Source organism: Bos mutus, chromosome 19 (genome assembly GCF_027580195.1).
Source record: "Bos mutus isolate GX-2022 chromosome 19, NWIPB_WYAK_1.1, whole genome shotgun sequence".
Classification (NCBI taxonomy): domain Eukaryota; kingdom Metazoa; phylum Chordata; class Mammalia; order Artiodactyla; family Bovidae; genus Bos; species Bos mutus.
This window is the reverse complement of record NC_091635.1, coordinates 10,813,746-10,825,192: the sequence shown is the minus strand read 5'-3', so window position 1 is coordinate 10,825,192 and position 11,447 is coordinate 10,813,746. Positions and strand designations below refer to the sequence as shown.

General features: G+C 47.5%; 1 non-coding gene across 1 annotated transcript; it reads left to right on the top strand.

Annotated features, from left to right (window-relative positions):
• The first annotated feature begins 123 nt into the window (after window positions 1-123).
• Window positions 124-196, top strand: TRNAG-CCC (transfer RNA glycine (anticodon CCC)). Its single transcript has one exon. It is a non-coding gene; the product is annotated as a tRNA-Gly (tRNA).
• Window positions 197-11,447: the final 11,251 nt, after the last annotated feature.

The window sequence follows — 11,447 nt, the reverse complement described above, 5'->3', positions numbered from 1 at the left end:
AGAACGGGGTTTCTTTTGAATTCAGGAGACTGGATTTGCCTTTAAATCTCAGGAAGCTGCCCCTGGCCTGGGGAATGGGTGTACTGAATGAGGGTGACATTACAAACCATATGGATGGGGCTTTCCCTGGTGGTTCAGTGGTTAAGACTCTGTGCTCCCAATGCAGGAGGCCCAGGTTCAATCCCTGGTCAGGGAACTAGATCCCACATGCTACAACTAAAGATCCTGCATACTACAGCTAAGGCCTGGTACAGCCAAATAAACAAAAAATAAAATAAAAATCTGTCTCATTGAAAAAACAAAACAGACCAGATGGATCTAGAACGTGCATTCTTAATAGGTGTGACAGAGCCCCAAAGGGTCAGAAATCGATTCTTGAGCAAAAATTCTTACTCTTCTGTGTACTAGAGTGGGTTGCCGTTTCCTCCTACAGGGGATCTTTCTGACCCAGGGATCGAACCCAGGTCTCTTACGTCTCTTGCTTTGGTAGGCAAGTTCTTTACCGCTAGCGCCACCTGAGAAGCCCATATAAAGCACAGATGTGCATAAACAGACAGTATATCTGTGAGGTTAATATCTCATGAAAGGGTGATTGGGGAAAGGGGAGACACAATCACATCCAAGCACAAGACCTTATGTTAAGAGGACCTCAGAGGACCCCCTGCCCAGACTGCCAGCCACAGAACCCACTCCAGATGCTCCCTGGCTTTGTAATGAGTCACCTCCACAGGTGTGCCCTCACCTGAGCCCCTCTCCTCCCTCCAACCCTGGCACAAAGTCACTAGCCCATTGATACATCTAAATAAGATGCTTTTAACCTGCAGCCTGTTTTAAGCATCCTAAAAAAGTCCTGCAAATGATTTAAAATATCCATATACCAGTCACACAGATTCAACCCATCTTAACACTTTGTACCTGGTCTCCTTTTTAAGGACACACAGTTAGAGACAGCCCAGTTCTGTTGTCTCCAGGTCCTGTCCCTTGCTCTCTTCCCACAGGTAACTTCTGGACCATGTGATGCATATGAGTGTGTCCAAAATAACACAGGGCATCTTGTCATATGCCCCCGGGAACCCCATAAACAGTGTGGTACTGGGCATGGCTCTACACTCAGCCTGTTTATTTTTTTGTTCTTTTTGCCATACCATGTGGCTTGTGGGATCTTAGTTCCCCCACCAGGGATCAGATCCGGGTCCATGGCAGTGACAGCCCAAGTCTTAACCACTGGATAGCCAAGGAAGTTCCTCAGCCTGTTTTTTGAGGTTTAGCAAATGGATACATGCAGCTTGATCTATTTTTAAACTGTGTACTGAATTCAATTATACTAAGAAACCACAGTCGGTGCTCCTGTGGATGGGCCTTAGGTTGTTTCGCCTTTTTCTCCAACACACGCAGTGCCACAGTGACTGTCCGTGTACATCACCTTGAGCACAGGCGGGAGAGTTTCTCTCAGACCTGAGAATTCCTATGATTTGGTTCTTTTCATTTGGAATGGCAAGGTGGAGCAGCTGGAGTCAAATACCTGTATTTTAAAAAAAGCTTTTGGCTGTACCACACGGCATGTGGGATCTTAGTTTCCCGACCAGGGATTGAACCTGTCCCCCTGCTTGGAAACTCAGAGTCTTAACCACTGGACCACCAGGGCAATCCCTCAAATACCTCTTTAAGAGGTCTATATATGACAAATGCTTGAAAACTACAGCAAATCAACCCTTGTAAACTAAGAAAACAAGGAGATGGTCACTGGAGGGTCCTGTCCCCATGGACAGCCCCCTACAATCCAAGCGAGGGGCCCCATCTTTAGCGAGGACTCACCAAAAACTGCTCACATTCGTTTTCGCAGGCACTCCTCGCCGTGGGATGGGATCCCGGGTCCCCTCTGAGGCCAGGTGTGGTGCCGGCAGGACGGGGCTGGGCGAGAATAGCCTGAAAACCCGTGCGAAGATGATCTCATATCTATCTCAAGCCGCATGACTTGCACAGAAACTGAGTTTTGGCACCAAAGACTAATGCAAACTGTTCCAGGAAACAATTCGACAGATCTTTGATCCCTATCGTCTGCTCAGGAACTATAAAAGCTTCCTTGGGGCTTGGAAGCAGGCTTGTAGAAGGAAAGTGAGCTTTGAACCCTAGGAGACCAAGGAGAATGCGCAGGTGCAATAGTCACACAGTATCTTTGTCACCATGGGGTCAGACTCCACTGATACCCTTCCCCTAAGTCTTGTACTCAGAAGGAGGGATCTGCCAACAGTTGTGGGTGGGAAAGGGGCATGGGGATCTCACTGGTTGAGGAAGAAGAGGGAGCAAGCCAAGAATAGGAGTCCTGCCCTTAGGTGGTTCATTCCTGGTTTCTTCAGGGAACAGTTGATGGATGCTTAGGAATCAGGGTTTTATAGGTTGAACTTTGTCCATGAATTAGGGTTTTATATGTTGAAGTCCTCACTCCCAGTACCTATGAATGTGGTTTTATTTGGAAATCATGGCAGATGTGATCAAGATAAAGTTGTTAGGGTGGGGCCTTGAATCCCTTATGACTTGCTGCTGCTGCTGCTGCTAAGTCGCTTCAGTCGTGTCCGACTCTGTGCAACCCCATAGACGGCAACCCATCAGGCTCCCCCATCCCTGGGATTCTCCAGCCAAGAACACTGGAGTGGGTTGCCATTTCCTTATCCGATGCATGAAAGTGAAAAGTGAAAGTGAAGTCGCTCAGTCGTGTCTGACTCTTAGCGACCCCATGGACTGCAGCCTACCAGGCTCCTCCATCCATGGGATTTTCCAGGCAAGAGTACTGGAGTGGGGTGCCATTGCCTTTGCCCTTATGACTTAGTGACCTTATAAGAAGAGAAGCAATCCAGAGACAGACTTACAGGGAGAAGTCATGTGACAACCAAGGCAGAGATCAGAGTGATGCTCATAGAAGCCAAGGGTCACCAAAGATTGCAAGCAATACCTGAGGCTCAGAGAAAGGCATTGAGCAGATTCTCCCTGAGACCTTCAGATGGAGTCTGGACCTGCTGGCACCTGGATTTTGAATTTCTGGTTTTCAGAACTCAGGGCAAATACATTTCTGTCATTTTAAGCCATGCGGTGTGGTAATTTATTATGGCAGCCTTGGAAAACTAATACATATGTGCAAAGGGAATTTGGAAACTGGCTCAAGTCCTGGAGTGCCTGGCCACGTCCAAGCAGTCAACTACACACTTGAATGGAAGGCTCACGAGCTCCTGGGATCTCTACCCAGTAGAAGTCTGCATCTCTTTGGTTTGGCCTTTCAAATCGGGATGACCTACCTTGCATCAGGACCAGCTGTGCAATCCACAGAGCCCAGTACAAAATGAAAACATGGGCCCCTAGTTTTAAAAGTTTCCAGAAGTTCTAGACAGTGACAGCAGAGTGTTAGACCAAGAACAGGGTCCTAGGGACAGGTTACATCCATGAAACTGGCCCTGATTTGCATGATCAAGGGGTCTCCAGGCCCTCATTATGTAATTTATGCCTAAATTCCTATCTCACCCAAGTGATTCTTTTGTGATGATCAATGCCCTTCTGTGAGGTTCTCTTTTAGATGTCACTCGGGTAATAAGCATTCACTTCTTGGCACCTAGAGGTGGGTGGGCTTGTCAAGAGATGGAGGGCCAAATGAGACGCATCTTCTCTATGGCTGCCAGACTGGTGACCTGGGGCCAGGGCAGGCTTTAACTGGTCAACCACCCAAGGACCCAGGACAGAGGATCAATTCCAGGAGCAGTCCTTCCCAGCCCCATCCAGCCCTGCCTCAAAAGGCCATAGTCTTTGTTTTCTCAGGCCCTGCCTATCCTTCTGAAAACCAGGTGTGGCAGCAATAATGTATCAGGTGCCCAGCCCCAGTGCTTGGCCAAAAGAGGCTGAATCTGCAGGCACGTGACAGCCCTTCACCCCCAGCCAAGCACCCATCCCCTGCTCCGGAGGCCCCGATCCAGCTGAGTGCTTCTGCCCTCAGCCGATTTGTGTTCCCTGCCGGCCTCCTCTGTTCCACCCATATGTGTGCATGCTTAGTTGCTTTAGTCATGTCCAACTCATTGTGACCCCATGGACTGTAGCCCAACAGGCTGCTCTGTCCATGGGATTTCCCAGGCAAGAATACTGGAGCGGGTTGCCACGCCCCCCTCCGGGGAATCTTCCTGACCCAGAGATCAAAGCTGTGTCTTTGCATCTCCTGCATTGGCAGCATTGGCAGATTCTTTACCACCAGCGCCACCTAGGAAGCCCCCCTACTCCACCCCTACACTGGTTCAGTCCAGCATCCCGTTCCCCTCAGTCAACCCCACTACCACCAGGACTGTGTTACACGGGTGCCAGGGTGCCTAGGCAAGGGGTTCCCCTTGTGCCTTTTCAGAGGACAACCTCGTGAGTGCTGCAGCTCTCACCGTGTCCAGGGCAAAGGCTCTGGGTCAGATTCCACACATAGAACCAGTCCAAATGGGAAAGGTGCTGAAGGAAGAAACTCACAATCTCTCTTAGAGAACCTTGCAAAGTGAGTCAAAAAATGTAAACAAACAAACAAGAACAACAAAAAACCCGCAGCCACAAAACACAAACAACGGAAAGGTAAACAAGTTTCTCCCCAAAGTTTTGAGAAATGTCGGAATATCAGATGAGCCCCAAAACGGATGAAGTGTTGCCAAGAGGCTCAGAACTGCCAGTGACAGAACCGCATCTCCACGGAAGCAGGTAGATTTTAAATAAAGTCTCTACCTTGTCATGGTTTTCGTAATCTCTTAACTTTAGCAGGAATTTTTAAAGAAGTAATTGTTCTTGGAAATGTTTATATTGCATTTAGCAATTCAACCATAATCTTAAATGTAAGTAAAGCTAAAATTTTGCTTTTAAAACAGGTGGGGACTTCCCTGGTGGTTCAGTGGTTAGGATTTTGCCTTCTCATGCAACAGGTTCAGGTTCAATTCCTGGTCAGGAAGCTAAGATCCCACATGCCTCATGGCCAAAAAACCAAAACATAAAACAGAAGCAATATTGTAGCAAATTCAATAAACACTTTAAAAATGGTCCACATTAAAAAAAATGTGTAACATTGTCAGTAATGTTTATGGTCTCATGTTTATGGAATGATGTCCGTGCGTCTGTCTCTCTAGCAGTCCCTCAGTCTATATTTTAGTTCATCCATCCATCTAATCTGTCCATCTTTCTCTCGTTTGGTGTGTGTGTGTGTGTGTGTGTGTGTGTGTGTGCGCGCGCGCGAGCACATACGCGCACTCAAATGTGTAGGAGAGAAAGAAAGAGAGAGAAAGATGGAGAGAGAGAAATACAAAGAGACAGAGAGACAGAAACAGAGAAACACAGAAAAAGACAGAGAAAGAGAGCAGGTAGATTTTGGAATGCTGTTCACTGATGCTATTTGTGGTGGTAGAATTTTAGGAAATCAATTTTCTTTAATTGATTAAACTTTTTAGAATGAGTGAGCCTAGGTTCAATAAAAACCATAAACTCATTGTTTCAGAAAATAATCAATTCGGTTGATCAAATAGAGAAGGAAATTATCACAGATAAGGTGCCCATCAGCCCCAGAGCACCCGGGACACTTCTTGCCTAAACGTAATTATTCATGGCAGCCCCTGCCTTTCTCTCTCAAAATGACACAGTTCAGGTGACCAACGATCAGAGACCAGCAGAGGCATCCCCTCTTTTGCTTTCCCTCAGTTCTAGGAGGAAGAGCCAACCCTTGTGTGCCGGGCACAGAGAGAATGGGAGCAGACCAGGATGACAGGCGCTGGCTGAAGTAACTTCTGGAAAAGACAGAGACATGGGGAAAGAAGACTTGGTTGGCCCAGTTTTGCATCAATGAGGAAAGAAACTGCTTCTTAACCCCAAAACAGGATTTCTTAACATGCACTTCATAAAGAAGAGTGGAGCACATTTATAAAATCCTGTGTTTCCCCACAAATTTCTTATAAAATATCCGTCTTAATACAAATCGAGCCTGAGCCTAAAGGTTCAAAAACATGAGAAATAAATACACCAGCCCTGAACAATGACCCTAAATGCCCTCCTTTGATCGGAGTCAATGGCCTGGATTAGTTAGCTCCAAGGAGACAGTGACCAAAATACTTGGGCTCATGGAATATTGACTTCTATTTTTAGCCAATTACACCCTGGCGGGCTGTCTGATATTATATGATATAGTCGCCAAGGGTTGGGGCCGGGGGCAGGGGGTTGCCTCTCCAGATTGCAACTCAAACTCTGGGAGCTCCAGATACCCAGGTCTCCATGGATGCCCTGTTGACAGGGTCTTGCTGGGAAGCCTTCCCAAGGCTGGGTCATAGTGGGTGACATGCTCCTGTCCTGGGAGCGCCTTCTGGCTCAACTGCCACTCCTGTCCCCTCATGCCCATAGCATTGTAGGACTCCCAAGGACTGCCTGTCTGTTCACAGAATCCCACTTCCACCAAAGGGAACTCGGAAAATCAGGGCCAGCTCAAGCGACAAGCTGCCTTACCAGGACAGCTGAAGACAGACCTCTCTGGGACTCTCAAACCTCAAGCAACTGCCCCTGACTCCTGGGACCTGTCAGCCACCCCAGGGTGTGCGTATAAGTAGGTATAATCGAGTAGAAGCCACGCTAGTCCTTACTTCATGCAGTGAAGCAGCTTAAGACAGGTCCCCAAATGGGAATTTAAAAGGTGGGAGTTTCCTGGCAACTTAGCCTCAACGTAAGTAGGGGTTAGCTCTAACAGTAAAGAAAATTTAGCCCGGAGATCCTTAAGGATAGTCTAAACTCTATAAAATCCTCTTCTAACCCTACAGTAACTCTAGAGGGAGTCTTAAATCATAAGAGCCCTAAGCCTCTAAGATGTGGGTCCTCCTATTTCCCCATGTCAGTATTCTTCTCATAGCCCAGGGCACAGATTTTTGCCTGCCTGTGAAGCAGGGGAGAAGGAGCAGTGAACACACATATGTACCCACATATACACACGTACACAGAGGCACATGCAAGACTCCAGAATAGGGGGAGTAGGTTACAGGAAGCTTAAGGGAATTGATGACCCACAAACATGGTGAGTGAGGCAGAAGGTCACCAAACACAAATGGGGTGCTCCCTTGCACCCCTCAGCTAACATCCCGCACCAAAGTGTCATCGTAAATGTCTGGCTTTGCCCTTACCACCAACAGGAAGCAGTTGGTTTTATTTTATTGTTGTTGTTGTATAATCGCTGAGTCATGTCCAACTCTTTTATGACCCCATAAAAGAGTCGGGTTGCTTGCCGGGTTCCTCTGTCCATGGGATTTCCCAGGTAAGACTGCTGGAGTGGATTGCCATTTCCTTCTCCAGTGGATTTTCCTGACCCAAAGATTGAACCTGCATCTCCTGCATTGGCAGGAGGATTCTTTACCACTGAGCCACGATGGAAGACCTGGTCTTACTTTACACCTGAACTTAGAAACCTTCCTTTTCTTTCATCCTGGGTAATGATGCTGAGATAAGAGTACTAAACAGAACACTTCTCTCATCCAGCATGGCCTGTACTCTCTTACTTAGCAGCCAGAAGATGTTTGAGTAATTTAACCAAACAAAATGCAACAAGCTGATTTCCCCTCTTGTCCTCAAACCTGGCACACCTCCATGCCTTATAAGGAGGAAGCCAGCCCTTTCCATTCCCCCCTCTTCCCATTCCCCCCTGCCCCACAAACAGCTCTTGGACCCCATGCCTGTCCTGTCCACCCTCCCTGGGTATGCTGACCTGCTCTCCTAGAGGTAGACTCTGTACACTTGCCTTCGTCGTTCTTGAGAAGTGATAGCTGACCAGCTACAGTCTCACCTGAGCAGCAGCAGAAGAGCAGGTTTGACAGGTGCATCTGTCTGGGCCCTGCCTACAGAAGCAGCACCTCACTCACGCCTCCACACATCACTGAAACTCCAATACATTCCCACAGCAGGGAGGATGGGTATAAAGGGTGTGTTTGCCTTTGCCAGAACCACAGGAACCTTCCGAGAACTGCCTGTGTATCTGGTCAACCCACAGAAGGTGGTGGTTGAGAAAATGATGGAAAATCTTGGGGCAGATGGAATCTTATATATGAATAGTCAGCCCATAATTCTCCAGAAAGATCCTAGGAAGTTTAGGGTAAACTCACATTAGCAATTCTGGGAAGTATCTAAATAGTTCCAATAGATCCATCTAAAATCAACATGGGTACTTACTACTTAGATTTAAATGAAAGTCTTGGTTCTTCTATGTTAAGACGTATCCAGAATCTGATCACTCTTGCCATTTGTACTACTGTGATCTGATCGGTGCCTACCAGGACAGCTGCAATGACCTCCTAGCTGCTTTCTCCATGCCCCTCATAGTGAGTTCTCAACACAGCCAGCAGAGCCTCCTGTGTTGCTAGAGGATGAGTCAGGTTGTATCATTTCCTTTGCTCAAATTTCCAATCCTCAAGTCCTCACCCCACCCCACATGCTAGGCCCTGATTTCCTGGTGTTTGCTAATCTCATTAGCATTCACCTGCTCCTCGTATGGGGCCTCCTTGCTAGTCTCGGATGGCTCCAGGCACATGTCAGCCCCAGGGCCTTTGCACCTGCTATTCCTTTGGCCTGCAGTGCTCTTTCTTTCACCTCTTTCAGGACTTCACTCAAGGGCCACCTTCCCAGAGAGGGCTTTGCAGCCACTGTTTAAAATCATAGACTTCCCACACTACTTCCCCTCCCCATTTCCCTGTTTCATTTTACTCTATTGGCCTCACTGCTCCCTGACATATTATGTATTCTAATTATTTATCTGCCTTTTGCCTGACTCTCTATGACAAGCCTGACCCAGAGGACAATACTTCTTTCCTTTCTTGTTTTCTGCTGTGTCCTCACTCTGAGTGATGCTCCATGAATACAGGTTGGGTGAATAAATAAACATTGGGTGCCTGGTTCGCGCTGATGCAGATGATAGACAAGAAAGAAGGGACAACCATAGTTCCAGGACCTATATGAGTAAGAAGGATCTTGAGGATCATCCTTCTGACCAGGCAGGTTCCCAAGGTCACACAGCTAATTGATGGAGAGACAGCAACCAGAACCCAAGACTCCTCCTGGTGAGTATGAGAGCTGGGACTCCAGCCGCTCAGGGCAGAGCAGGTAAGAACACAGATCTGACCTCAGACAAGGACACAAGTTCTTGGATCAGAGTCCCAACCCTGCTGCACAGCAGCTAACCTCTGGGCCAGGCTATTTAAACCCATAAGTCTCAACTTTTTTATTTTTCCAGTGGAGAAAAATAGCAGTGGCTTCTGCTCATGGTGGGAAAGCACTTCTCTCCATGCCTGGTGCACAGAAAATTCTAGATAGTTATTCAAAAATGTCAAAATGTTGTCCTTCCAAGTAAAAGAGGCAGTCGGCCGATGGAATTAAGGTGGCTAAAGCCTCACTAAACCTCTGTTAAAAACAGAAATTCCTCGAGTTACAAGAACAGAGTTGAGGAAGCCCCAGGCCCCCAAAGACTGTGAGCTTTCTGAAGGCAAAAACCATTTCTGAGTCACTACAGGGGCATCAGGAGGATCCGACTGATAGTTATTCTGTATGACATGAGACCCTAGCTGGGTACACACTTCTAGGGTCAACCAGGTGGTACTTTGGTAACCTGGTTCAGTGGGAAGAGCATCTCCAGAGGAATTCCAAAGGGCTGGGAGGCGCCAGGAAAGCCCCACCTGGTGAGCAGGGCCCAGGGCTGCAATCAAGAAAGGAGCACAGGGTGAGAAACAGATGGACATTGTGAATGTCCTGCTAGCTCTGTGGAGGCCTCTGGGTGTCACCTTATCCACAGAATGTAGGGAGTTGTGGGGGGTGTTCTGGGTTTGCCTTGGAATGGAGATGCTGGAACCAGGTGCTACAGGAAAGGCCCCGTAAGAATAAAGTGCAAGTTCACAGCACAGAGTACCCAAGGACAGGGGTTCAGGTTTAAGATGGGGACCTCCAGCCCAGTACCCTGCATGGGTAGCAGCCAAATGGATGACAAGGGCATCATAAGTGGGGGGAAGAGATGCCTCTTTGCTCTTCAAGCTAATGCTCAGGAGGATCCCAGGGCTTCTGTGGTTTTGGCTGTATCAGGTCTTACTTGTGGCTCAAGAGATCTTTATGGCTGTGTGTGGGATCCAATTCCCTGACCAGGGATCAAACCCAGGCCCCTGCGTTGGGAGTGTGGAGGCTTAGCCACTGGACCACCAGGGAAGTCCTGACCCCAGGATTTCTACTGAGGCATTCTAAACAGGTTTTCAACAGGTGAGCTGGCCACCTGAGCAGGCATCTAGGGCTGGGCTGGGTGTGGCTCAAAGGCCTCTGCGTGGGAGCATGGACCCCTCACTCCAACCCTGGCCTGCATCAGTGCAAAGCGTGGGCCAGGGGAAATCAGGAAGCAGCAATTTCCACAGGAAGAGGTGACACTGCTCATTCCCTGCTTCTGTCTCACATTTGAACATGCAACTGCCTACCTAACAACTCCCTGGATACCTAGGCATCTCAGATTTAACTCAAGGAAATCAAATCATTCTTTTTTTTTTTTTTTTTTTTTTATCTTACAGTGGGGTCGTGCTGAATTGCCCAGGCTGGAGTGCAGTGGTTATTCACAAGCGCAGTCTCACTATTGATCAGCAGGGGAGTTTTGACCTGCTCTGTTTCTGACCTGGGCCAGCTCACCCCTCCTTAGGCAACCAGGTGGTCCTCTGCTCTCAAGAGGTCATGATATTGATGCCAAATTTAGGCATAATATAGGCATATATTATGCCTATATAGGCATAATGTGTTACAGCTCAGAACTCCTGGGCTCAAGCACAGATATATTTTTTAAAAATGTTTGTTAATTGAGGTGAAATTCACATAACATAAAATTAACCATTTTAAAGTGAACAGCTCAGTGGCATTTAGTGCATTCACAATGCTCTGCAACCATCTCCTCTATTGAGTTCTAAAACATTCTTTCACTCAAAAAAAAAAAAAACAACCTTGTGTCCATTAAGCAGCTCCTCCCTCATTACCTGGCAACCACCAAATTGCTTTTTGTCTCTATTCAGTTCAGTTCAGTCACTTAGTTGTGTCCAACTATTTGCAACCCCATGGACTGCAGCACACCAGGCCTCCCTGGCCATCACCAGCTCCTGGAGTTTATTCAAACTCATGTCCATTGAGTCGGTGATGCCATCCAACCATCTCATCCTCTGTTGTCCCCTTCTCCTCCCGTCTTCAATCTTTCCCAGCATCAGGGTCTTTTCAAATGAGTCAGTTCTTCACATCAGGTGGCCCAAGTATTGCAGTTTCAGCTTCAGCATCAGTCCTTCCAATGAATATTCAGGACTGATTTCCTTTAGGATGGATTGGTTGGATCTCCTTGCTGTCCAAGGGACTCAAGAGTCTTCTCCAACATGAGTTCAAAAGCCTTAATTCTTCAGCAATTCTTTGGCACTCAGCTTTCT